Here is a 26440-nt window from a genome sequence, read left to right as displayed (position 1 = left end):
GAGAAAAGTAGGAATTTAAAAAATGAATATTATACTTCCTATTGTAATCAAGACAGAACTAAAGGAACAGAGACATGACTTGGATTGAAATCCACTAGATCTGAGAATAAAATTAGACTCCGTGTTGAAGATGGATCCCTTGCACAACACAAAAGATTCACCAGGATTGGTAAAAATTCAGGCGACATTCTAGAATTGCTCTTTAAACCAGAATGCATTTGAGTGTTCTCTTATAAAATATATTTCAATCAAATAGATTTCAAAGACTAATTTCTCTGGGGCAGGGGGGTTCCCATAGAGTCCTATTCACCCCCATATGCTTCCCCAAATACCTGAGAGTTCGTCTTTAGGGGACCATCCTTTTGGATTAAATAGTCCCTCTTTCTCTGGTTTTCCTTGAAAGAGCTTCTTTGCAGGATGATATTACATGGCTTTCATCTTAAGACAGTAATTTTATAGCAGTTAAATTCGTGAATTTAAGCCAGAAAACTTGGGGTCGAATCCTGGCTTCACCATTTATCGGCTATGTGCCTTTATCTCTCTTTACTTGACCTCTCTCTTCCTGTACTTTATCACACGCCCCCCATGTAGAATGAGGATAGTAATAATATCTACCTGGAGGGTTGTTGTGGGATTAAAGAAGATAACACACATAAGGCTGTTAGCATGGTACCTGGCACATAGTATGTGCTCAGTAAATGTCAGCTGTCATCCTGAGCGTGAGACATCCTGGCTGTGTGAAAAGAGTATTGAGAAACGAGCCAGGAGCCCTCATGCTAAGTCTGCTTCTCCAAACACTGTCTGAGTGGCATTGACTGAGAGCCCTTCGATTTTCGTCACCTGATAAATAGCAATACTAATGCCCCCCATGCCAAGTTCTCAGTAGTGGCAAACCTGAGGCGAGTGTTTTGAGGATAAAACAAGCTAATGGAGATTAAAAAGAGGCTTGGAAAGAGTAAATGGGCTTCACAAATAATCAGTACCAGCAGGGAGAAAGAGTTTATTCATTCAATCACTTTTTACCAAGTGTCTACTGTATGCAAGGAGAAAATACAGTTTTATCTTTACACAGGTGGTAAATCCTGCTTTGCGATGGAGGACATTCAGAAGAAAGCATGAAAACCCGATAAAATTAGGGAAAATATAAGAGGTGGGAGATGAAGGAAAGATGAAACTTACCTTCTTTACATTTTTGCAACACGCTAATTCCACAAAGTTTTCCTGAACCTTTTCCTGGTGCGGCCAACCCAGAGTCTGTCTTAATGCAATGTATTCTTCAAACGAGGCCCCACAGAAGCTAAGTTGGGCATGGGTTTCGAAACTGGGAGAGAAGCCATTTCCATATGTCGTGCCCATGGCTTGGAATTAATGCAAGTTGCTCTCTGAGGAACAGTGCATATGTATATTTAATTGTGGCAAAATACACATACCGTAAAATCATTTTTATGAAGTTTATTTTTCATTTATTTGTGAGAGAGAGAAAGAGAGTGGGGAGAGGCAAGAGCGAGAAAGAGAGACAGAATCCCAAGCAGAGAATCCCGATGCTGAGCTCGATGCCACGAACTGTGAGATCATGACCTAAGCTAAAAACCAAGAGCCTAAAAACTCAACTAGCTAAAAACTCAGGAGCTAAAAGCTCGACTGACTGAGCCATCGGGCACTGCCCATGTTAATCATTTTTCAGTGTACGTTTCAGTGGTATTAAGTAAATTCATAATGTGCTAGCATTACCACCTCCCATCCCCAGAACTCTTTCCATCGTGTTCAGCTGAAACTGTACCCATTAAACACGAACTCCCCTGTCCCTCTCCCTCCAGCCCTGGCAACAGGCATTCTAGTTCTGGTCTCTGTGAATTTGACTACTCTAAGTTCTCCACATAAGGAAAATCATACAGTTGTTGTCTTTTTGTGACTGGCTTATTTCACACACAGCTCTGTTTGTTTGTTTGTTTGTTTGTTTGAAGGTCTAAGATCATTGTCCCTGAAAATTTGGGATTTGGTCACAGTATTATTATTATTATTTTTTTAATTTCTAGGCTCTCCAGTTTATGATGGGTTCTCTCTCTCTGGGTTTTAATGCACCCAGGCTTAAGTAAAAGGGCGGAAGTTGCCACTCTGTTTCTTATGACTTCTAATCAAAATGGCGGTGTCTTCTAATCAAAATCAATTGGCTGCTCTCCATTTTCGTCTACTAATTTTATTTTTTTTAATTTACATCCAAATTAGCATATAGTGCAACAATGATTTCAGGAGTAGATTTCTTAGTGCCCCTTACCCATTTAGACCATCCCCCCTCCCACAACCCCTCCAGTAACCCTCAGTTTGTTCTCCATATTTGAGTCTCTTCTGTTTTGTCCCCCTCCCTGTTTTTATATGATTTTTGTTTCCCTTCCCTTATGTTCATCCGTTTTGTCTCTTAAAGTCCTCATATGAGTGAAGTCATAAGATTTTTGTCTTTCTCTGACTAATTTCACTTAGCATAATACCCTCCAGTTCCATCCACATAGTTGGAAATGGCAAGATTTCATTCTTTTTGATTGCTGAGTAATACTCCAACATATATATGTGTGTGTGTGTGTGTACACACACACACACACACACACACATATATATATATAAATATATATATATATAGTCCATCGATGGACATTTGGGCTCTTTCCATATTTTGGCTATTGTTGATAGGGCTGCTATAAACATGGGGGTGCATGTGTCCCTTTGAAACAGCACACCTGTATCCCTTGGATAAATGCCTAGTTGTGCAATTGCTGGGTTGTAGGGTAGTTCTATTTTTAGTTTCTTGAGGAACATCCATACTGTTTTCCAGAGGGGCTGCACCAGCTTTCATTCCCATCGTCTACTTTTCACATAAACAAAGCCTTTGGGAGAATGGGGCGGGCAGCGTCTGAGCTGTGGAGTTTGTCCAAGGAGTTTAATGGAGGCTCCTGAAGTCCGTATAGCAACGTGAGAAGCAGCAGCTGTTCACCCCCTCCGAGCGTCCATTAATGATGTGAAGTGCATTTGTTGTCAAGGCAAACAAACTCTGAAATGGGAACATTGCAAAGAGGGTCCTGACAGAGGCTCATCAGCAGGGGGCAGAGGCCAAAGGTACATAAGGCCGGTGATCCTGGAGCCAACAGACAGAGGTAGAATGCCAGTGTTGCCTGAGGAACAGGCCTCCACACCCCAAACCCAGAAAGAACATGGGGTCTGTGTGTCCTTATCTGCTACATCTGGGCTCCCTATGTATTCTCTCAGCCCACCTCCTTGGTACAGATGACTTTTTAAAAAGCACACGTTCCAGAATTAAAAGCATGCCATTCCAAGTGGTGGTTGCCTTCCTCAAAGTCGCCATGCCTTGGGGATGTCATCTTGCCCACCAGGGTCATCCTGGAACGCTGCTTCGAACAGGCCTACAAGCAGAGACAAAGTCTGGTAAGCTTTCTCACTGGTGGCAAGTCAAGCTTCGGCTTGGATTTTGAGATAGATGCTTAAAATCTGATAAATGCAGCATGTGGTCAACCCGGTTATGTGGTGGGGGGTAGAAAAACCAGGCACAAGCTTAGCTGATGTTTCCTGAGGCAGGGCATGTACTTTTCTGAGTGTTCTGGATAGCTTATCTTAGTTCACTGTCACAATAACCCCATGGATGGGAGAATGCATCTCAGTTTTACAGAGTAGGAAACTGAGGTACAGAGAAGTAAAGTAACGTGCCCAATGTTACACAGCTACTGAGGGATGGAGTCCAGCTCCATGCAGTCTGATTCCAGAAGCCTTGCTCTTAACCATTCATTACACTGGCTCCCTGATTTACTTGAGTGGCCTAGAAACTGCTGAACGGAGAGGTTGCCAAAGGGACTTCCAGACTCAATCTCTTACTTTTCCCCAGGCCCATGAGGCCTGGAGTCTCAACATCACAGTTATTCCTTAGACATCTGTTTTCACAAAGGCTCCTGTTAAAATGCATGTGCATTGCTTTGGAGAACATTTATTCAGATGTGTTTAATAAATTAAAACACTCAGAGTTGAGAGGTGGAAAACAGGACAATGCATTTTGATGAAGCAAGAAGTGGTAAGAGATCCTAATCCTAGAATTCCATGGGATGTGAGAAGTCTGTGCACTCCATCCAAACATCCATCCATCCATCCATCCATCCATCCATCCATCCATCCATATTTAACAGATTATTTATTGAAGGCCCATAATATTCTAGGCATCATGCCAAAAGCTGGGATCCAATGTTAAGCAGAAACAGACCAAGCCCCTCCTAGAGTTCAGATTCCAGAAGGGGAGAAGTAAACCTTGAACTGTGATAGGATCTGGGAAAGAGAAGGACAAGATACTATGAGAAGAGATAACATAGGGCTGGAATAGAATGATCTGAGGGCACTGTGTGTTTGGAGGGGAGGGAAAAAAAGATGCCAAAAGAGAGGCAGGGAGGGGGCTCAGCATGGCACATGGTGCTGAATGCTCACCAAAATTCAGCTCAATCTCCAAGTTACCGTTCCCTTGATGTTTGGTGATAGACAAGTACATATATGTGCAGACTGCTTTATCCCTGTGAGGAAGTTATTATGATCATACAGTGTGCTGTTAATTAGAGGGAAAGAAATAATGACCAAGCATGCATTCAGCCTTGACTCTTTTTCTCCCTAACTTGCCTGCTAAGGCACTTGAATAACCTTGACTTCAGTTGCCTCAGAGAAAAAATGATGAGGTCAAACACTGCCTCCAGTCTCTCTTCAGAGTCTGTGTTGTGTGGTTATGGTAGGAGCCCAGAGGGCTACCACCGTCTGTCTTCCATTCTCCTGGAGTTGCTGTGGAACCTGAGTGCCGTGAGAGGCATCCATAAAGCAGCATGGCGGCAAAGGCATATGGCACCAGGGAGTCCAAGATGGGGTGGGGAGAGGAGAAGACTTTCTTTGCTCTGTTCCTGGAGGGAGGAGAATCAGACAGAAAAGTCTCAACACTGTATACTATAATCTGCAAGCTGGGTTCTTTTAATGGCAATCAAATCAATTCATGTTGCAAACATCCCAGAAACAACCAATTTTATGAATCGGTTGGCAAATTCATAAAATAAAGAAGAGTGCAATCCCAACTACTGCCAAGAGCACACGTTTCAAGCAGTCATTTACTAATAATGTTAATACTAATAACAACTGTTAACATTCATTTAGCATTTGCTATGTGCTAATTGCTTCACATTCATTTTCTCATTTACTTCTCACATTAACTCTAAGAACTAGGTACCGTGAGGGGCACCAGGGTAGCTCAGTCAGTTAAGTGTCTGACTTTGGCTCAGGTCGTGATCTTATGGCTCATGGGTTTAAGCCCCATGTCAGGCTCTGTGCTGACAGCTCAGAGCCTGGAGCCTGCTTTGGATTCCATGTCTCCCTCTCTGCCCCTCCCTCTCTCGCTCTCTCTTTTTCTCTCTCAAAAATAAGTAAACATTAAAAAAAAAAAAAGAAATAGATACTGTGCTATTATCCCCATTTTACAGATAAGGAAACAGAAGTCTAGAGATGCCGTGTGACTTGCCCAGGGTCACCACCCTGTCAGTGACACAACCACTGTTGGGACTGAGGTCTGGCTAATCCCAAAGCCCATGCTCTTAAACACTTCTCCCTATTGCTTCCACGGTAAAAGATGCTGACATCCAAATATTTACCAATCTCTTACTTATTCATTAAGAAAGTAGATCTCTACAGACCGTGAGCCCAATGTTGCTAGATTTCACAGGTGAATAAAATTTTTTAAATACTTGGGCGTGTGACAAAGGGGTGTCAAAGTTTTGCTTTGCTAAATCAGTAACTTCTTTTTTTTGTAAGTCTATTTCATTGTCTCATTAGAGAACGGATAACTTGAAAATCAAAAAATTAAGGAGGAACTAATCTCAGAATTTCAAAGCTGACTAGATTTAACTCAATGAACAAATCACTGCATGGTTCCTGCTTTTCTCATGTTGTTTTAAACCAGTGTGAGCAAGGGCCCCAAAGTACTGACTGGCATCAGTGCAAGAATTAATATTGAGAGTATCTATCCATTGGCAGCTTATTAGCAACAATTTGAGTGTGAATATAGCTTGGATAAAAAATAGGATGGTATTTTGTGTTTCTTAAAATCATTTGCAGCTCAAACTTCCCACTAACTTCATCTGGTTTCTATCCTCTCCCACCGCACAATTAGTCTGAATAGTTGAGGTTTCCCTATTGTCTCCAGAAAGGTTCTTGGAGACAAGGTCAAAGTAAGGGCAAGTCTCATAGGTCAGAGTATTCTGTTTTGAGCCATATAAATGTGTCTTCAAATAATTTTTTTTTAAGTAAAATCCCATGTCTCTGAAGTTATTTGGTTTTCAAACCAAATGGGTGAGTAGGTCTTGGGTTCCAACCAGAGACCATTATTTTAAAGGTGACCAATGATTTTTAAACGATAATCAATCACAGTGCAAATGGACAAAGAGAGTTCACTTCAGCTATAGGGAAGGCAAGGCTCTAATCAATGAGTGGGTGGGTCTGATTTGTTTGGCGCCAGTGACCTTGCCCAGCTCTGGCATTTTTTCAGACCTTTTTTTTGACCATTCAACCCTACACAGTTCTTAGTTTATGAGTCACAGGTCACCTTGAGGGCAACATCTCCCTTTCCTGGGGGTTTGTATGAAAATTCTACCATGTAAGCTGAGTGCCATCATCTTTAAGATTCTTTCTTTTGACATTTCAGGGACAAGCTGTCAGAAGTGTATGAATCATCTTAGCCTCTTCCTTTTTAAATAAAGCAAAGCATCCTGTGAGGAAATACCACTCAGTGAAATTATTTCACATTAAAAATAAAATGCTGCACTTGATACACTTCTAAGATCAGTGAGAGTATCATCGGTCTTAAACTGGTCATAAGTCTCCATATCCTCAAGTCACTTGGATAGTTTGGACAGGATAGACAATTATTCAAATATTTCCAGATTTTGAGCTCGTATTTCACCCTCAGTTTTCAGAGCGATTCTGAAGACAAATAAAAATCAAGATAAGGGCTTCGAAATTTTTAGTAAAAAATTTCCCATTAGTATAGCCTAGCGTCTATGGACTTCTGGAAATAGACACCTCTGAATCCCCATGTGGGTTCTATCACTTATGTTTATAGGACCCTGGGCAACTTCACCTCTCTAAGTCTCTGTTTCCCTATGTATAAAAAGGAATGAAGTGAGGCACTACATGTGAAGTTCCTGGCACTACGGCTAATGCATAATGAAAGTTCAAAAAAATGTGATCTGAGTTCACCAAATAGTCACTCTGCCCCTCTGTGTTTCCCAAATTCCCTTGATATTAGTTGGAACAAGTGGACCATGAACATACGTGTCATATTGGGTTGAAGCAGTAAAAGGCTGGTATGTCTCCTCTCTCTCTCCCTCTCCCCCTGCCCCGGTGACCGTCAAAGCCCCACGTCGAGATGGCCACATCACAGGACGGAGGGATCCTGGATCCCTGAGTTACCACTTGGAGGAGAACTCCTGCTGAGACACATCAGACTTTCTGGTAGAGACACAGCCGACTTTTTCATATAAATGCCCTGATGTTTTGAGGGTTGTCTGTGTGTTCACTTTTGTTCATTAGCCTAACACGGCTAGTGATTGAGATGCCTATGTACTTTCATTCAAATCACCAAACCACATTTCTTCTATTAGGAGCCCGCGTTGCTGGAGCTACCTCCGTTCCTCTGGGGAGGAAATTCAGAGAAGCCTTTCTAGCTCGTGCATAAGTCACCCCCTCCTGACTCCTAGGAGGAGAAGCTCATTTTCAGAGTGTGGCTTCCAACCATCCAGTTACTCAGTCACTGGGAAGAAACTGCCTACCTGATGGCTATGGGTTTGCAAGATTTCCAAACTCTCTTCTCAGATTATTTCTACTCATGACAAGCATCTATAACTTTCCATGGTCAAATGTATGACTCTTTTTTTTTTCTTTTAGCTTAAATAGCAAATTTAAGACCTGAGTGAAGGCTGGGGGTATTAGTTTCCTTCACCTGCCGCAACAAAGTACCACAGACAGGGTGGCTTAAACAACAGAAGTTTGTTTTCTCACAGTTCCGGAGGCTGGAAGTTCAAGATCAAGGTGTCATCAGAGTTGGTTTCTTCTGAGGCCTCTGTCCTTGGCTTGTAGATGGCCACCTTCTCCTTGTGTCTCTGTACATGTCTGTGTCCAAATTTCCTCTTCTTATAACACTAGTCGTATTAGACTAAAGATCACACTAATGACCTCATTTTAACGTCATTACCTCTTTAGAGACCCTCTCTCTAAATATAGTCACATTTTGCGGTACTAAGGATTAGGACTTCAGCATATGGATGTGGGGGGAACATAATTCAGCCCATCACACTGGGCAACCAAGATATCAATAAGAAAGGAAGCCAGAACACTGGGGCTCTTAAACTTCCTCACTGCATGAATCTGAGACAAAGGACTTGGACTTGGGGAGAGTGTGGCCCCAGCGACATTACTGGCTCCCATCACAAAGCAGTAGCAATCATTCTGCATAGTTGCTCATTTAGCTAATTTGAATGATCTCAAGATTGATCACTGATCTGCCTAGAGCCAGCTCAAAGGAGATAGCATTTAAAATATCATTTAAGATAGGGGCACCCGGGTGTCTCAGTCAGTTAAGCGTCTGGCTCTTGTTTCCAGACGCTTTCGGATCTGTGACAGTACAGATCCTGCTTGGGATTCTCTGTCTGCCTCTCTCTCTCTCTCTCTCTCTCTGCCCTTCCATCACTCGCACACGCTCTCAAAAATAAACAGGCATTTTTTAAAATGTCATGCAAGCTAGACATATGAGTGAGCTTTTCATTGGTTTCTCTTCCCCCAACTTAGCAAACAATAGCAGAACATATAAAGGCAAAAGAATATTCAGTTTCCAATTTGTTCTTTAGCTCTCAGGGTTTGGTTTAGTTTGTGTTTATCAGTCAGCTGGAACTGGGAGACCGGATCAGCCTATTTACTGATTTCGTCGAATGGCAGGTTAACGTGCCTCCCTCCGGGCACACTGCCAGTCCTGCTGGGGAGAGACTGTATCCAAATAAATAAAGCTTGGGCCATAATCTTTTCCAATCAGATGAAAATATTTCCTTCTAAATTGATTTTGCTGCAATTTTCGAACGTGTAAAAGACCAGTTTGGTGTTTCATACATACTTTAGGGTCATTTCACTCTTTCAAATTTATGCATTTGTGTAAAAACATAAAAGGAAGTTAAATCAAGACCCTTAGATCAGGGAGATGTGATTAATTGCTGGCCTTTTTAAGACAAGCCACTACACAAAGCCATGTAATAAATTAATAATGCCTCAGATCATGAGTTAATAAAGACGGCTTGTCTAAAAGGCAGATAATAATTTGTAAAGGCCTGTGCAGGCAAAATGTCTCAAACAGCCCCTAGGAGAGAAAACGATCGGCAATAACATCCCCCATGATAGACCTTGCTTATTACTGTAAGAAATTTAACAAATCCTTCTCAGATTCCAGAGCTAATTCGAGTTTAGATTATAAAGGAGACTGTTTCTTTTGACCCGCCCAGACTCTGGGCAGGGATGGGGGGGTGATTTCATGGTAGTGTTGGGGAGAGGGTGGGGAAGAGACCTAACAAAAACGTCAGTGGTCTGGGCTAACGTACCAAATATTCACTGATGGCCCATAGGTCTGCAAACGAGCATCATGGGAAATAAAGCAGGTCAGGAAGTCGGTTATGCCAAAGGGGCTGCTGCTGTGCTTCCAGTGGGGGAGGGAGGGCCAGGCTGTGGATCTGCATTCTCCCAGGAGTCTGAGGGGCATCGGACTCCTGGGCAGGTTCAGCCCTAGGCTCAACCCCACTGACCCCTCCCCTGGGAGCACCCTCTCTGTGCTCCCAGACTCCCTCCCAGGAGCCTGGCCCTGGTCAAAGGGGCTCCACTCTGAGACTGGCAGCTGGTCAGCAAGACTGCTGAGAGCCTGCGATCAACCCAGAGGAGACCAGGTTCAATAATTGAATCTGCCTGTTTCTCTGCATGCACCTGCATTCAGCACCAAAGAGAAAAAACAATCACGTTCCGTCTGAGCTGGGGGCCCAGATGTCAGTGCCTTTCTCATAGCTGCTCGCTGCCTGAGGTTGATTTGTGCTCATCACAGACCCCACCCTTCTGTACCCTGGCCACTCTGGTTGTTGTGAGGTTGAAGGAGGTAATTTTTACAAAATGCTTAGTGTATGCCTGGCACATGGTAAGGGCTATAGAGGATTTTCTTAAAGTAATAAGTCAGAGGCCAATAAAAACTACCTGTAATGGTACCAAGTTAGCTCACTCACTGACTTCACAATTCCTGAACAGAAGCCGCTCAAGAGCTGCTGAGGTCAGATTGTCTCAATATCTTGGCTCACATCCTGCGCTGGGCGAAGAAAATCTGTGGGCTGTTGGCAAAAAGGGACCAGGCGCTCATTACCGTTAGCAATATAACAAATCAAACTCTGATCCCAGAGCTGACTCCAGTTCCGATTAGAAAGAAGACTGTTCCTTTCGACCCCCAGGAGTTTGCGCAGGGCTGGAGAGGCTGTTTCATTGCTCCGACAAGACCCATGGTGTTCCGGGGCCAGCATCCCCAGGATGAGCTGATGGCCAGAGTCTGCGACGAGGATCCCAGAAGGCAAAGCAGGTCAGAGTCTGTAGGCTGGGGGTGGGGGTGGGGGTGGGGGGGTGGAAGGTTATGCCGCAGGGGTCTGCGGCCAAGCTCCCAGCGGTGGAACAGGGGCTGGCTGGAGTCTGTCAGTGCTCAGGACAGCGGCAGCTGTCGTGTCCAGCCCCATCCAGGGTCTGAGGAAAACCAGCCCAGAGTGCTTGTGGGGAGAGCCCTGTGCTCAGGATGGGGGCTGTGGATTTGAGTCCCGACTATCATGAACGCGTCCTTGCATGTGGCAAGTCATGTATCCTCCAGCGGCCCCTGTTTACTCATTGGTAGACTGAGAACCGGAGAGGGCTTTTCAAGTGTTTTTAGCGGTCTCCCCTTTTCTTCAATCCAAAGCTCAAGCGGAAACTCAAGGAGCTGAGCGCTCTGGTTGGAGCAGACATGAAGGCGGCTTCCTCTCCATGCCCCATGCCACCCAGGGGCTCACCCAGACAGCAGAGCTTAAAATCCACACTTTGGAGCAGTGCTTCTCGCATTTTAATGCGCATTAACATCACCCAGATCCTGTTGAAACAGATTCTGATTCCGAAGTTCCAGGGGTTGAAGGATGGGGGGGGGGGGGGTGGTTGCAGAGGGTAGAGGGGTTGCATGGGCAACCCCGTATCTCAGCCATGCCCGAGGCTTACTTACCAGGGTAAGCAGGTACATTTGGTCAGTGGACCCTACTTTGAAAAGTGAGATCCTCGCTGATTAGCTCTAAAAGCCTATAAATTCTTTTGTCCCCTACCTCAGTGTACGTCACTACATGGGGTCACCTCCAGTGATGGTTCTCAACGGAGTAGGGAGACGCCAAACACAAGCTTGCTCTCTCCTTGCTCACTTTTGGACTTTACAGTGATTAAGCACAGTATTGGTTGAAACTTGGGAATGCTAGATGTTCTGGGAAGTATGGGGCTGTCCCACATGACAAAGAACCGTCCCGTATCCTGCATATCTGCCTTTTATCTAAGCTTGGCAGCTAACAAAAAGCTTTCCCCCCACTTCCTCAACTTTTTATTTTGGAAAATATTCACACCTACAGAAAAGATGCAGGAATAAATAGTTCAAGGAGCACCCGGGTAGCTCTCACCTACAGTCTCCAATTGGCAATGTTTTTGGCATCTTTGCCTTATTACATTCTCTCTGTGTGTATTTATACAAAATCTCTCTCTCTCTTGCTAAATCATGTGAGATTTAATTACAAACATCATACTACTTTTTTTAAAAAAAAATTTTTTAACGTTTATTTATTTTTGAGACAGAGAGAGACAGAGCATGAATGGGGGAGGGGCAGAGAGAGAGGGAGACACAGAATCGGAAGCAGGGAGCCATCAGCCCAGAGCCCGACAAGGGGCTCGGACTCAGGGACCGCGAGATCGTGACCTGAGCCGAAGTCGGACGCCCAACCAACTGAGCCACCCAGGTGCCCCAACATCATACTACTTTAGACGCCTAAATATTTCAGCTTATCTTCCCTAACTAGGCATTCTCTTGCATAACTATAGGTATCACAGTCAGGAAATCTATAATTGATACAATTTTACTTCAGTAATTTACAGTTCATATTTCTAAATTCCCCTAATCGTACCAATGGTCTCATTATACCAACAATGTCTCTTTAAAAAAATCCAGAATACAAAGATCTTGCCCACATGGATTCCTCATGTCCACTGGATGTCCGTGAGGGTAAAAAAAAATCAATCAATCATCAATCAACTAATTTCTTTGTATCTGAACCTAGAATCTAACTTTATGAATAAACACAAAACCATTTTTCTCTGGTTTTAATAAACATTGACTCTTACACAAATGCAACTACTAGGAAAATTAAGGAAGAATGCACGTTGTTTTGTCTGGGCATTTAGTTGAAATTGTTTGCCATTTTAGAAAATCACACCCCTGTTGGCAATGCCGCCTATGGGGTTTGGGTTGCCAACACCACATCTGTGTCTGTGTTTGTCACTGGGACCCTCCGGTGTAAGCATTTGACTATGTTATCATGGCTTCTAGTTTATGCCCCCTTATTTACATACTGAGACACGTATTCTTTTATCAGAAATTGTTTTTATTTCTCTTCCACTTGTTTTAATGAGGCATTATAGGTAGGTATGGTAACAATACATTTTATTTCAGGAAAATAGAGGAGGTGTTACAAAGCACTTATTTATGTATTAAAAAAATTTTTTTAAATCTTTATTTTTGAGAGAGACAGAGACAGAGACAGAGTTCAAGTCGGGGAGGAACAGAGAGAGAGGGAGGCACAGAATCCGAGGCAGGCTCCAGGCTCGGAGCCCTCAGCACAAAGCCCAGTGCGGGGCCGAACTCATGACCCGTGAGATCATCACCTGAGCGGAAGTCGGATGCTCAACCGACTGAGCCGCCCAGGCGCCCCAGCACTTATTTATTTTTAAATTAAGGCAGCTACTTTCTTTTGAACAAAAAAGTGGCATAAGCAATTCCAAGTATCCCCCCACTAATATGAGAGCTCCCCCCGACCCCCGACAGCACTCCCCACCCAGTGTTGGGACAAAAGTGTCTTCTCTCTGGCCAGTCCTGTCCTCTCCTATGGCACCTTCTTTACAAGTTGGGCATGGAATCCACTGAATGGCATCTGCTTACGGTCAAAGAACCAGGTCCGGAGGGAGCAGCTCAGCACTCACTTTGGGGAGATGCTCTCATCTGGGTTAAAGTCAAATGCTTGCACTAACACAGGGCTGCTGACCGCTGCTCTTGAATTAGGTAAAATGAATGTGCTTTGTCCTCATTTCCAAGCTGCTTCCATGTAAAAGTCCTTTTACAACTTTTACAATAAAGCTCTTTTCATTAAAACATACTCCGTTCAAATAATCTTGAAAGGAAAGCTCACCTAGCCCCAAGTGTACGGGATAAACACAAAGAGAAAGGACAGGTTCTTTGCCGTGACCATGTCCAGGATATTCACAAGGGCGAAGGGTGAGCTCAGCCGGGGAGCACCGCTGTGCTGTCTGCACCCAAACTTCCACCTGCTGCCCGCCAGCCCGGGAATGGTCAGCTGGCCCCTGGTTCGCCGTCTACACCGGGTCTCCCGCAAACAGTGGGAGTCCTAACCTTCCTGTCCTCACCTTTCTGTGCTCCTCACAGAACATCTTAATCTTTTCTAAATTATTTGGTCTTTTATCCTTGCCTATGGTTATTCTGTCCGTCCAGCAGTAGTTTTTCTTTTTGGATCTTCTCTAATTCTGGATCGTTCTCCTATTCGTCAGCATCCAGCTTCCGGGAGAGAGCCCTGAGCCATGCAGCTGGTCCAGGCCAACGGGGTGGCTGGAGTGGAGCTGCCTGGGGGGTCGGTAGACTCATCCATGTACCGGTCCTGCACCACAGGCTGATCGAGGGCACCGCAAACACCCACCCGCAGACGGTCCCCCTGTCCCCCCACCACCCCCCCCCCATGCCCGCCCACTGACCCTGCGCCTGAGGCGGCAGGAGGCAAAGGAAGATCCACTAAGCATTTATTACATAAAGGCATTGTTGACCCCCATTCAGAATGTCTAAAATTTGAAAGACTGACCGTACCAAGTGTTGGTGAAGATGTGCAACAGCTGAAAAGCTCAAACACAGCTGGTGGGGGTGTAAAATAGTACAACCACTTTGGAAAACAGTATGACATTTTCTTAAAAAGTTACACATACGCCTCCCATATGATCCAGGCATTCTCCTCCTTGAAATTTGCTCAAGAGAAATAAAAGCATTTGTTCACACGTTTATTAAAAGGCCAGAAAAACAAAAGTAAGAATGGCACAAAAGCTCTCTTTGCAAAGAGGGGTCATTCGGAAGTGAATACCCCCAACTATGGGCAAGGGATGTTATTTTACAGGGTCCCCCCCCGCCTTTTATCCTTTGTGGTCCTCATAACTGTAGGGGCTGAGTTGTTGATTTCTGTGGGAAACATGAGTGGGCAGTTGATAGTGTTTGTTTCATTCTTAAGAAAAACTTTATGTTCAAGGGAGTTTCTCTCACGGTCAGGTGTTCCCAGCCCTGTTGCACAATATGTGTGCTTTCCTACAATCAGGGACTCAAGTCCTAACCTTTCCCTCTCTACCTACTTAACCGTATCTTTCCCTATCATAATGACCTCTGCCCAAATGTTCACAACAGTTTTACTTGTTTTTTTTAATTATTTTTAATTGCATCCAAGTTAGTTAACATATAGTATAATAATGATTTCAAGAATAGAATTTAGTGATTCATCACTCACATATGACACCCAGTGCTCATCCCAACAAGTGTCCTCCTTAATGCTCCTTGCCCATTTAGCCTATCCCCCTACTCAAAACCCCTCCAGCACCCCTCAGTTTGTTCTCTGTATTTAAGAGTCTCTTATGGTTTATCTCCCTCCCTGTTTTTATATTATTTTTGCTTACCTTCCTTTGTGTTCATCTGTTTTGGATCTTAAATTTCACATATGAGTGAAGTCGTATATTTGTCTTACTCTGACTGAATTATTTCACTTAACATACTACATTCTAGTTCCATCTATGTTGTTGCAAATGGCAAGATTTCATTCTTTTTGATCGCCAAGTAATATTCCATTACACACACACACACACACACACACACACACACACACACACACACCACCTCTTCTTTATTCATTAATCACTTGGTGGACATTTGGGCTCTTTCCATACTTTGGCTCTTTGGCTCTTGTCAATAGAGCTGCTATAAAGATTGGGGTGCATGTGCCCCTTCAAATCAACATTTTTGTGTCCTTTGGATAAATACCTAGTAGTGGAATGCTGGGTCATAGGGTAGTTCTATTTTTAATTTTTTGAGGAACCTCCATACTGTTTTCCAGAGTGGCTGTACCAGTTTGCATTCCCACCAGCAGTGCATAAAGGTTCCTCTTTCTCTGCATCCTCACCAACATCTGTTGTTGCCTGAATGGTTAATTTTAGCCATTCTGACAGGTGTGAGGTGGTATCTGGGGTTTTGATTTGTATTTCCCTGATGATGAGTGATGTTGAGCATTTTTTCATGTGTCTGTCAGCCATCTGGATGTCTTCTTTGGAAAAGTGTCTATTCATGTCTTTTGCCCATTTCTTCACTGGATTATTATTTTTGGGGGGGTGTTGTGTTTGATAGGTTCTTCATAGATTTGGGATACTAGCCCTTTATCTGATATGTCATTTACAAATATCTTCTCCCATTCTGTTGGTTGTCTTTTGGTTTTGCTGATTGTTTCTTTTGCTGTGCAGAGGCTTTTTATCTTGATGAGGTCCCAATAGTTTTTTCTTTTGTTTCCTTTGCCTTCGGAGATGTGTTGAGTAAGAAATTGCTGCAGGTGAGGTCAAAGAGGTCATTGCCTGTTTTCTTGTCTAGGATTTTGATGGCTTCCTGTCTTACAGTTAGGTCTTTCATTCATTTTGAGTTTATTTTTGTGTATGGTGTAAGAAAGTGGTCCAGGTTCATTCTTCTGCATGTCGTTGTCCAGTTTTCCCAGCACCACTTGCTGAAGAGATTGTCTTTATTCCATTGGATATTCTTTCCTGGCCAAATATTAGTTGGCCATATGTTTGTGGGTCCATTTCTGGGTTCTCTATTCCATTCCATTGATCTAAGTGTCTGCTTTTGTGCCAGTACCATCCTGTCTTGATGACTACGGTTTTCTTTTTTCTTTTTTTAATTTTTTTTTTTAACGTTTTTATTTATTTTTGAGACAGAGAGAGACAGAGCATGAATGGGGAAGGGACAGAGAGAGAGGGAGACACAGAATCGGAAGCAGGCTCCAGGCTCTGAGCCATCAGCTCAGAGCCCGACGGGGGGCTCGAACTCACAGACTGTGAGATCGTGACCTGAGCCGAAGTCGGACGCTTAACCGACTGAGCCACCCAGGCGCCCCAATGACTACGGTTTTCTAATACAGCTTAAAGTCTGGAATTGTGATGCCTCTAGCTTTGGTTTTCTTTTTCAGGATTGCTTTGGCTATTCGGGGTCTTTTCTGGTTCCATACAAATTTTAGGACTATTTGTTCTAGCTCTGTGAAGAATGCTGGTGTTATTTTGAATATTTTGAGTATGTAGATTGCTTTGTGTAGTATCAACATTTTAACAATATTTGTTCTTCCAGTCCATGAGCATGGAATGTTTTTCCATTTGTGTGTGTGTGTGTGTGTGTGTGTGTGTGTGTGTCTTATTCAATTCCTTTCACAAGTTTTCTATAGTTTTCAGTGTATAGATTTTTCACCTCTTTGGTTAAGTTTATTCGTAGGTATTTTATGGTTTTTGGTGCAATTGTAAATGGGATCGATTCCTTGATTTATCTTTCTGCTGCTTCATTATTTTTTTAAATGTTTTTATTTATTTTTGAGACAGAGTGAGATAGAGCATGAGCAGGGGAGGGGCAGAGAGAGAGGGAGACACAGAATCTGAAGCAGGCTCCAGGCTCTGAGCTGTCAGCATAGAGCCCGACGCGCAGCTCGAACTCATGGATTGTGAGATCATGACCTGAGCCGAAGTTGGATGCTTGACCGACTGAGTCACCCAGGCACCTCTCCTTCATTACTGATGTATAGAAATGCAACTGATTTCTGTTCATTGATTTTATATCCCACGACTTTGCTGAATTCATGGATCAATTCTAGAAGTTTTTGGGTGGAGTCTTTTGAACTTTCCATATAGAGTATCAAGTCATCTGCAAAGAATGAAAGTGTGACTTCCTCCTTGCTGATTTGGATGCCTTTTATTTCTTTGTGTTGTCTGATTGCTGAGGCCCCCAGCAGTTTTACTTGTAATAGCCCAAACAGGAAACAACCCAAATGTCTATCAACAGATGAATGGATGAACAAATTGTAGTGTATCCATACAATGGGCGAATACTAAACAATAGAAAGGAATGAAACTATTGACACACACAAAATCAGTGGCAAATTTCAAAATAATTTTGCCTGAGTGAAGGCAACCAGCAAGAAAAAGTACATGCTGCATGATTATTGAAAATTAAGCAATTAAAACTCTGGAAAGATATACACTAATCTACAGGAGTGGAAAGTCACTTAGCAGTTGCCTGGGGGTAAAGGGATTGGGTGGGTGGGTAGGAGGTATTAGAAAAGGACAGGAGGCAACTTTTGGGGATGCTGGTTATATTCATTATATTGACTGCGGTGATGTTTTAGAAGTATATACATGTCAAAATATATCAACTTGTACATATATGTGAAACTTCATATATCACTTATACTTACATAAAGCTATTAAAGAAAATAGAGTCGTTCCCTCTCTCTCCTTTCTCCTCTTCTCTGCCCTCCCCTCCACTTTCCTCTCTCCCTCTCCCTCCCCCCTCTCACCATTTCTTCCATATCTCCCTAGATTAGTGCTTAAGGGCACAGACTCTGGAGCCAGGCAACCCGGTTTGGATCCTCATTCCGTCACCGAAGAGCTACATCTTCTTGGGGGAGAAACTTAACCCATCACAGACCGTGAGATCATCACCTGAGCCAAAGTCGGACGCTCAACCGACTGAGCCACCCAGGCGTCCCCCCATTACTTAATTTTTACAACAAGCCCATGAGGTGGCTGCCACCAAGGTCCAGATGACAGAGATGATGAAACTGAGGCTTAGATTAAATGTCTTGCCAAAGTCGCCACAGTTATAAGTGGAGGAGTCAGGACTTGAATTCAAGTTTGTGCAAATCTGTGACCCCCAAACATTAGTATGCATCAAATCACCTGGGGGGCTTATTAAAACACAGATTGCCAGGCCCCGACCAGCCTACACCCAGCAAGTTTCTAAATCTGGGGTGGGGCCTGAGGATTAGCATTTGTGGTAAATTCCCAGGTGGTGTTGACACTGCTAGTCTGGTGATCCTATTTTGGGGTCCATTGTATTTGTGATAGGCACTGGTTTATCCTTAGAAAGCATAATTCTTAAGTTGATGTCTTGAATTTCACTAATTTTAGTATATGTGCTGCCGAAGCGAGCATGAATTTCGCTAAAAAAGTTAAGTAAAGTCGTATTTTTTATCAGAGGAATAGAGGGAACGTTTCACATTCATCATCCCACTGATAATGTTCTAGGGCCCATTATGACTTCAGCTCAAAATCTTACTTACAAGCTAGTGGTTTCAAGCTAGTGCTCAAGGAAACGGACTGTCACCTACATCCCATGCTCTGGTTAGGCTTCTTTCTTTGTTTAGATTGGTGTTATTTTGTTAATTTCTGTCTTTTCCCACAAAGGTCATTTATTTCAGAACTTTTCCTGCAAAGGAATCACGAATCTGAGCACTAGAGATATTGACATTGTAGATTTCAATTGCCAACAGGTGGGGAGGCACAGGAGACCATCAAGCATCAGCTTGGTAAAGGGGTGTGACAGTTAATTTTGTGTGTTAATTTGACTGGGCCGTGGGGGTACCCAGATGACACATTATTTCTGGGAATGTCTATGAGTGTTTCTGGATGAGATTAGCATTTGAATTGGTGGACTCAGGAAAATAGATTGCCCTCCCTAGTGTGGGTGGGCATCATCCTTTGAGGGCCTGAATAAATAAGAGATACAGGAAGAAAAAAAATTCACCCCTTTTTTCCTTGCCAAACTGCTTGAACTGGGACATATCTCATCTTCCTTGGCCATCAGACTCAGACTCATAGTTTTTGAGTTACGCCACCAGCGTTTCTGGGTTTCCAGCTTGCAGACAATCATGGGATTTCTCAGCCTCTATGATCACATGAGTCGACTCCTCATAATCTCCCGCTCTCTTTCTACATATTTATATACACATACATACATACATACATACATACACACATATGGGTTTGGGTACAGTGAACAGTTCCTTGCCAATGGGGAAGAGATGCTAATTGCAGCATTCAGTGGCTTCCCAATTGATCAAGCTCAGGGGGCTGTGGTGAGGTGTGAGCCCCGAAGCAGGGCCTAGAGTGTTGGGTGGGTCCTTCCAGGTGCACCAGAGCATTTATGGAAAGCAAATGACAAGCTAAAGACATTTCATTCTCAGTTAAAGTCATACTTCGAGAACCAGAAAGTTGCCATGGCAGCCCCAAAGAATCTTTTGTTTTATTGTAGCCACGGGCCCATACTGCTAAAAGTCAAGCACAGAATTTACTAGGGAAGGTTGCAGAATTGCAGTGTCATTAGAATTCACAGCCTTACCAAGTTTCTTATGTAAAAGTTAGAGACACAGCAGGGTGCCTGGGTGGCTCAGTCGGTTGAGCTTCTGACTTCAGTTCGGGTCGTGATCTCGCAGCTCGTGGGTTCGAGCCCCGAGTCGGGCTCTGTGCTGACAGCTCAGAGCCTGGAGCCTGCTTCAGAATCTATGGCTCCCCTCTCTCACTCTTTGTCCCTCCCCTGCTCATGCTCTGTCTCTCTCTCTCTCTCAAAAATAAATAAACATTAAAAAAATTTTGTTAAAGTTAGAGAATTGGTTGAGAAGGAATGAGACACTGAAACGTGGAGCGAGGCTATAACACTCCAACACGTTCAAGTCACTCTGGCCAGTGGATGTACATTTCTTCTGTGCCTGAGAAGACTAGCCTTCTTTGGGTGAAAACCCTGTGGTAACTTCCCCCACAGGATCCTTGCAAGGGGTGCCCATTTTCCTCAAGACACAACACAGCTACCCTTTGTTGCCACAGACCAATAACTAAACTCAAATATCAACATGCCCCAGGGTGGGGAACACGTGAGGAGAAGGTAGCCAAGACGCATTGCATTGCAAGATTTTACTAAGATAGAATGGCAGAAGCCTAAAGAATATGTGTGATAGTGGATTTTGTAAAATATACTACGTCTTTTCTTTTTTGAAAAAACAAGGTTCATTTTATGGAAGAGTTATGGGGAGATTAGCCTCCATAGAAACTAAAAATGCATCGTAAAGCTACAATATTTGAAGAAGAATGATGGTAGTGCATCAGTGAACAGAACAATCAGTTGAACAGAGTCCAGAGACATACCTAAGTAATGAATATTAATTTGGTTTATGAAGATAGTAGTATTTCAAATAAGTGATCAAAGAACGAATCAACCAACCAATCAACCAACAGTGTTGAGACCATAGACTAGTGACCTGGGGGGAAATGAGAGGAGAAAGAGAAAGAGAGAAAGAGAGAAAGAGAGAAAGAAGGAAAGAAAGAAAGAAAGAAAGAAAGAAAGAAAGAAAGAGGAAGCTGCGTTCCTACATCATTCCTTACCTAAAGTAAATTCCATTTTGGTCTATTATTTGTGACACATAAAAAAATCCATAAGAACTTTGGAGTAAAAGGCAGATCCTATCCCCCTGGAATAGTGAGGATCTTTCAAAGCATGACATAAGACCCAGGGGGTATGAAGAATAGATTTATCAATGTGACTGCACACACACATTTTGGATAGCGAGACTCACAAAGCCAAGAGACAGATGACAAACTGGAAAATATAACTGCTACCCATTTTGCAGACTAAGATTCATTTGTTTAATTTACAAAGAAGTGCTACAAATCCAATAAAAAAAAAAAAAAAAGCAGTGAAAACCAAGCAGAAAACGCTCTGTCTTCCTCTCTCTCTGCCCCTTCCGCCCTGCCCCCCAAAAAGAAAAAAAGCAAGCAGCTCACACCAAGATAAATACAAATAGCTACCCACGACACAAACGGATGTTTAACTCCGCTCAGAATCCAAGAATATATGTAAACACAACACAAGGAAACAGCACAAAGATGGATGATGCCCAGTGTTGATGATATCTGATATCGATGACGGGGAACTGGCCTACTCTCTTGCTGGAAATACAAATCGATTCCATTTCTGAAAGTGTAGCTAGTTGAATCTATCAAAATTTAAAATGTCTATGCCCTGACCCAGCTCTAAAATATTTATGAGAGAGGTGCTCACACAGGTGCACAAGATACTTACTGCTGGCCTGTTTGTATTAGTGAGACTCATGCTGGAAATAATCCCAATGCCCCTCGTTAGAGAACCGGTAAATAAATCATGTTCTACGCAGGTGATAAAACGCCGCAGGGCTGCTTAGAGCAACGAGGTAGAACTACACGCAACACCGAAAGACCTACATCGTATATGATTAAGTAGAAAAAGCAAATTGCCAAACCGGATGTATCGTATAATATCACTTATATTTTAAAAAGTGGACATACATATAAATGTACAGAAGAAGTCTGGAAGACATGCTAAGAATTGTTAACAGTTCTTACCAGTGGGGAGTGAGATGGGGAGGCTGTGTCTGACAAGGATTTTCCCGTTTTATTTCATACGGTTGTCATTTTAGAGAGCATATATGAATTTTCGATTAAAAAAACACATTTCTGGGGCACCTGGGTGGCTTAGTCGGTTGAGCATCCGACTTCGGCTCAGGTCATGATCTCACAGTTCGTGGGTTCGAGCCCCGCGTCGGGCTCTCTGCTGACAGATCAGAGCCTGGAGCCTGCTTCAGATTCTGTGTCTCTCTCTCTCTCTGACCCTCCCCCGTTCATGCTCTATCTCTCTCTCTCTCTCAAAAATAAATAAACATTAAAAAACAATTAAAAAAATTTAAAAAAAAACCACACATTTCTGAGGCGCCTGTGTGGCTCAGTTGGTTAAGTGTCCAACTCTTTATTTCAGCTCGGGTCATGATCTCACGGCTTGTGAGTTTGAGCCCCGTGTCCGGCTTTGTGCTGACGGTTCAGAGCCTGGGCCTGCTTTGGATTCTGTGTCTCCCTCTCTCTTCCTCTCTCTCTCTCTCTGCCCTTCCCCTGCTCATGCTCTGTCTCTTTCTCTCAAATAAATATTAAAAAATTTTTTTTTAAAAATTAAAAAAGAATCTTCCTAGGGCACTTAGGTGGCTCAGCAGGTTGAGCATGTGACTCTTGATTTCAGCTCAGGTCATGACCTTGAGGCTCATGAGTTCTAGCCCTGCATTCGGCTCTACGCTGACAGTGCAGAGCCTGCTTGGGCTTCTCCATCTCCCTCTCTCTCAGCCCCTTCCCTCCCCCTCTCGAAAATAAATAAACATTGGGGCGCCTGGGTGGCTCAGTCAGTTAAGCGTCTGACTTTGGCTCAGGTCATGATCTTGCAGTCCATGAGTTCGAGCCCTGCGTCGGGCTCTGGGCTGATGGCTCAGAGCCTGGAGCCTACTTCCGATTCTGTGTCTCCCTCTCTCTCTGCCCCTTCCCCGTTCATGCTCCGTCTCTCTCTGTCTCAAAAATAAATAAAACGTTTAAAAAAAAAAGAAAATAAATAAACATTTAAAAAAAGGAATCTTCCTTTCTCTTTCGTGTTTGGTGCTCCCCTCTTTAATAGATGCCTTCTTCTCCATCATTCTGATTGCTGCCTAGAACAATCACTGTTAAGCTCCAAGTGGGTATGAGGACCCCGGAAACTTGAGAGAAGTCACTGGCTGAGCGGAGAGGTGGGAGACCCGGGTCCTTCTTCTCAGTTCTGCCTCCACCTGAGGGTGTGACCTCGTGTATCTCACGTAAGCTCTCTGAGCCTCGTTTCCTTTGGGAGACGAGGCCGGAGGGAAGGTTTCTTCTAGGGTCTGTGTCATACCGATGGCCTGAGAAATGACCTTCTCCAGTCCAGCAGTTTTCCAACCCCCTCCCTCATCTCCTGGGGACACATCTTCTGCCTTATACGGGAAGCTTCCAGCGCTGGGAGCCTGGCAGCACCCACCTTTCACACGTAGGTGCCGCTCACACTGATGGACAACAGAGGGCTTTTATTGCACCTCAGATCTGCTCTATTTTGGGGTTGCTATCAGCCATTTCACATCTCAGACTTGCCTTTGTTATCTAAATGGCCTGTTTGGGGCTGGAAAACAGATGCTTGAGCCATCAAGGGGAGCGGTCTTTGTCTAGGTTTGAAGTGTTTCTCTGAACAGTCCTGCCATTCAAATGCCTGGATGGCTCCCTAGTTGAGTCTAGAGACATTGTGGGTTGGATCTCCTGTATGTGGAAGGACTGCAGTCCCAGGCCTAAAATGCCATAAACAACTCCATAAACATGACATTGGGCGTGTGTGTGTGTGTGTGTGTGTGTGTGTGTGTGTATGAGAGAGAGAGAGAGAGAGAGAGAGAGAGAGAGACTCCCTTTCACTGAGCACTTCCTGCTTTCCCACCAGCTTGCTTAGTACTTTCCATAGGACCTATCATCTAATTTCCCCAAATCCTAGGAGCTACATGTTCTTAATCCCATTTCACAGGTGAGGAAAACTGAGACTCAGAGAGAGAAATTAACTTGTAACCATGTTTATAAGAGACCAGCTTTTTAAGAAGTTGAGTCAGGGGCACCTGGGTGGCTCAGTCAGTTAAGTGTCCAACTTTGATCTCGTGGTCCGTGAGTTCAAGCTCTGCATGAAGCTTTGTGTTGACAGCTCAGAGCCTGGAGCCTGCTTCAGATTCTGTGTGTCCCTCTCTCTCTCTCCCCCTGCCCTGCTCTCACACACACACATACCCACTCTCTCTCAAAAATAAATAAACATTAAAATTTTTTTTAAAAAAAGAAGTTGAGTCAAAGGGTATACACAAAAACCTTCTTCACCCATAGGGCACCCAAAGACTGCCTTCTTCATCCAAAGGGCACCCAAAGACTGCCTTTTGTTTTGCTTTTAGCCAGGACAAACAATACCCTAGTGAATACTGGAGGAGAAGGCAATTCATTGCTAGTCTTTTCTCTATTCTTTCCCCACCCTCACCCTCACCAACGACCACCAAAATATGATTATTTCCATTTTCTTTCTTTGCCGGATATTTGTTTAAATAAACAAAAGCCTTACGGTCAGCAGTATTTGCCAAGTCGTGGTGGCTGGGGGTGGGGGTGGGGGTGCAGCACTGAGGAGAAGGGGTACGCAGCGAATGTTTAAGTGTCCTTTAAAACTATGGTCTGTGTCCGTGTCAGAGGTTTGCACAAAGCTCTGAATCAATTCATTGATTTGGACACATTCTGGAGGACAATCAATGTGTCCTGAAATACGGGGCAAGGAAACAACTTTACTAGAGTTCGTTTTTCAGTGACGAGTTCCCCCTTATCTCGAGTGGCTCCATTTCTAAAATGATAAGCACATGTCCTGCCACCGTTGAAAATAAATGTGTTGAGACAACACACTGCCATGGCGGGGGGTCCGTGTGCCAAAAAGGAAGCCGCGGAAGTGCTTCCATACTTCTTCGGGAGACAAATTGCTCTGCCATTTTCATTAGCAGCAACTACAGAAGATAATATTTTACTTGCTGGACCTATAAAACCCTCACTGGGGCCCAAATGTCAGGGTGATATTTCTTCCAGCTCTGTACATTCTGCTGCAAGACTAGGACGGGGCGGGAGCAAGAATCATGGAGTTCTCTGGAGCATGAGATGACGTCCCCCGAAAAGGCCCAGACCCCACCTCTACACTGTTTGGGTATTGCCTTTACTGTTTGTTGGCTCCTCTGTTCGTCTCTTTCTCACCAGGAAAACCCTATCCAGCCTTGCATCTTCCCCATGATGTAAAAGCCCCACATTGCTTTTTCATGAGCCTGAGAATTATTCTAGAGCCCCCTGGCAAGTTTGGTAATATCCCAGCAGACGATACACATAAGCTTTTTTTTTTTTTTTTAATTTTTTTTTTAATGTTTATTTATTTTTGAGACAGAGAGAGACAGAGCATGAACGGGGGAGGGGCAGAGAGAGAGGGAGACACAGAATCGGAAGTAGGCTCCAGGCTCTGAGCCATCAGCCCAGAGCCGGACGCGGGGCTCGAACCCGCGGACCGCGAGATCGTGACCTGAGCCGAAGTCGGACGCTTAACCGACTGAGCCACCCAGGCGCCCCAATACACATAAGCTTTTTAAGAGGACACAAGAAACTGCTTCATCAGGATCAAATGTGAAAGGCCTCTTGGGAGGGCAGGGATTTTTTGTCTGTTGGCCTCGCTCCGCATCCCCATTACCGGCAACAAGGCAGGGCACCTCCTTGGTGTTGCAATAACTGTTTGTTGAATCAGGAAATAAATTGTAGCGGACATTTGCAGCTGTGGCCTGCTTGCATTCATTCTTTTTGTACTGCTAAGAGCACCTGGATGTTTCTTTGGAGACATTTCCCATTGTCGCTGCACCTGGCTCAGGTAGAGCTGGAACATGTCCAGCTCCAGGGGTGGTACATGTCCCAAGCCTGAGCCATGGTCCACAGCGATTGGTTCACGCGGGCACAGGATCTAATGAGAGTCGATCTGGAGGATTTTTAAAAAAGGTTTCTTCTATTTTTGAGAGACAGAGAGAGACGGAGTGTGAGCGGCGGAGGGGGAGAGTGAGAGGGAGACACAGAATCCGAAGCAGGCTCCAGGCTCTGAGCTGTCAGCACAGAGCCCAACACGGGGCCTGAACCCATGAATCATGAGATCATGACCTGAGCTGAAGTCCAATGCTCAACTGACTGAGCCACTCTGGCACCCCAATCTTGAGTATTTTATGGGGAGTCTGGGGATAGGAAGTTTTTTGTTTCTTTGTTTGTTTTCCCCCACTGTAACTGCTACGTCTCAGGATATTGTGAGCCAGGAGCTTTCAGCCTTCACTTAACAGAGAGGTCCTGCCTGGGAGTTCACCCAATACACAGAAAACAGAGCCAAGAGATAGAGACAGAGACAGAGAGACTGACTTCTGTGAACATTGTTTAACCCTTGGATCTAATTATACCTGGAGCCCAAAGGCTCCTGGAGGTTTTAAACATAGGGCCCAATAAATTCCCTCAAGCCAACTGAGTTTCTGGAAATCTAATATTAAAATAAAATAAAGAACCAAATTAAGGAATGTCGATAATTAACCATCCT

At 44.0% G+C, this 26440-nt stretch overlaps 1 long non-coding RNA gene across 1 annotated transcript in view; it reads left to right on the top strand.

The window, feature by feature from the left end:
• The window catches only part of LOC132692512 (uncharacterized), a 47832-nt gene that overhangs the window by 9552 nt on the left and 11840 nt on the right, over positions 1–26440 (top strand). The window contains exon 2 of the long non-coding RNA XR_013555281.2: positions 10545–10669. This is a non-coding gene — a long non-coding RNA (uncharacterized LOC132692512). The remainder of the gene's footprint in view (positions 1–10544; positions 10670–26440) is intronic.

This window comes from Panthera onca, chromosome B1 (genome assembly GCF_046562875.1).
Source record: "Panthera onca isolate mPanOnc1 chromosome B1, mPanOnc1 haplotype 2, whole genome shotgun sequence".
In the NCBI taxonomy this organism is placed as follows: Eukaryota; Metazoa; Chordata; class Mammalia; order Carnivora; family Felidae; genus Panthera; species Panthera onca.
This window is presented reverse-complemented; position numbering and strand designations above follow the sequence as displayed.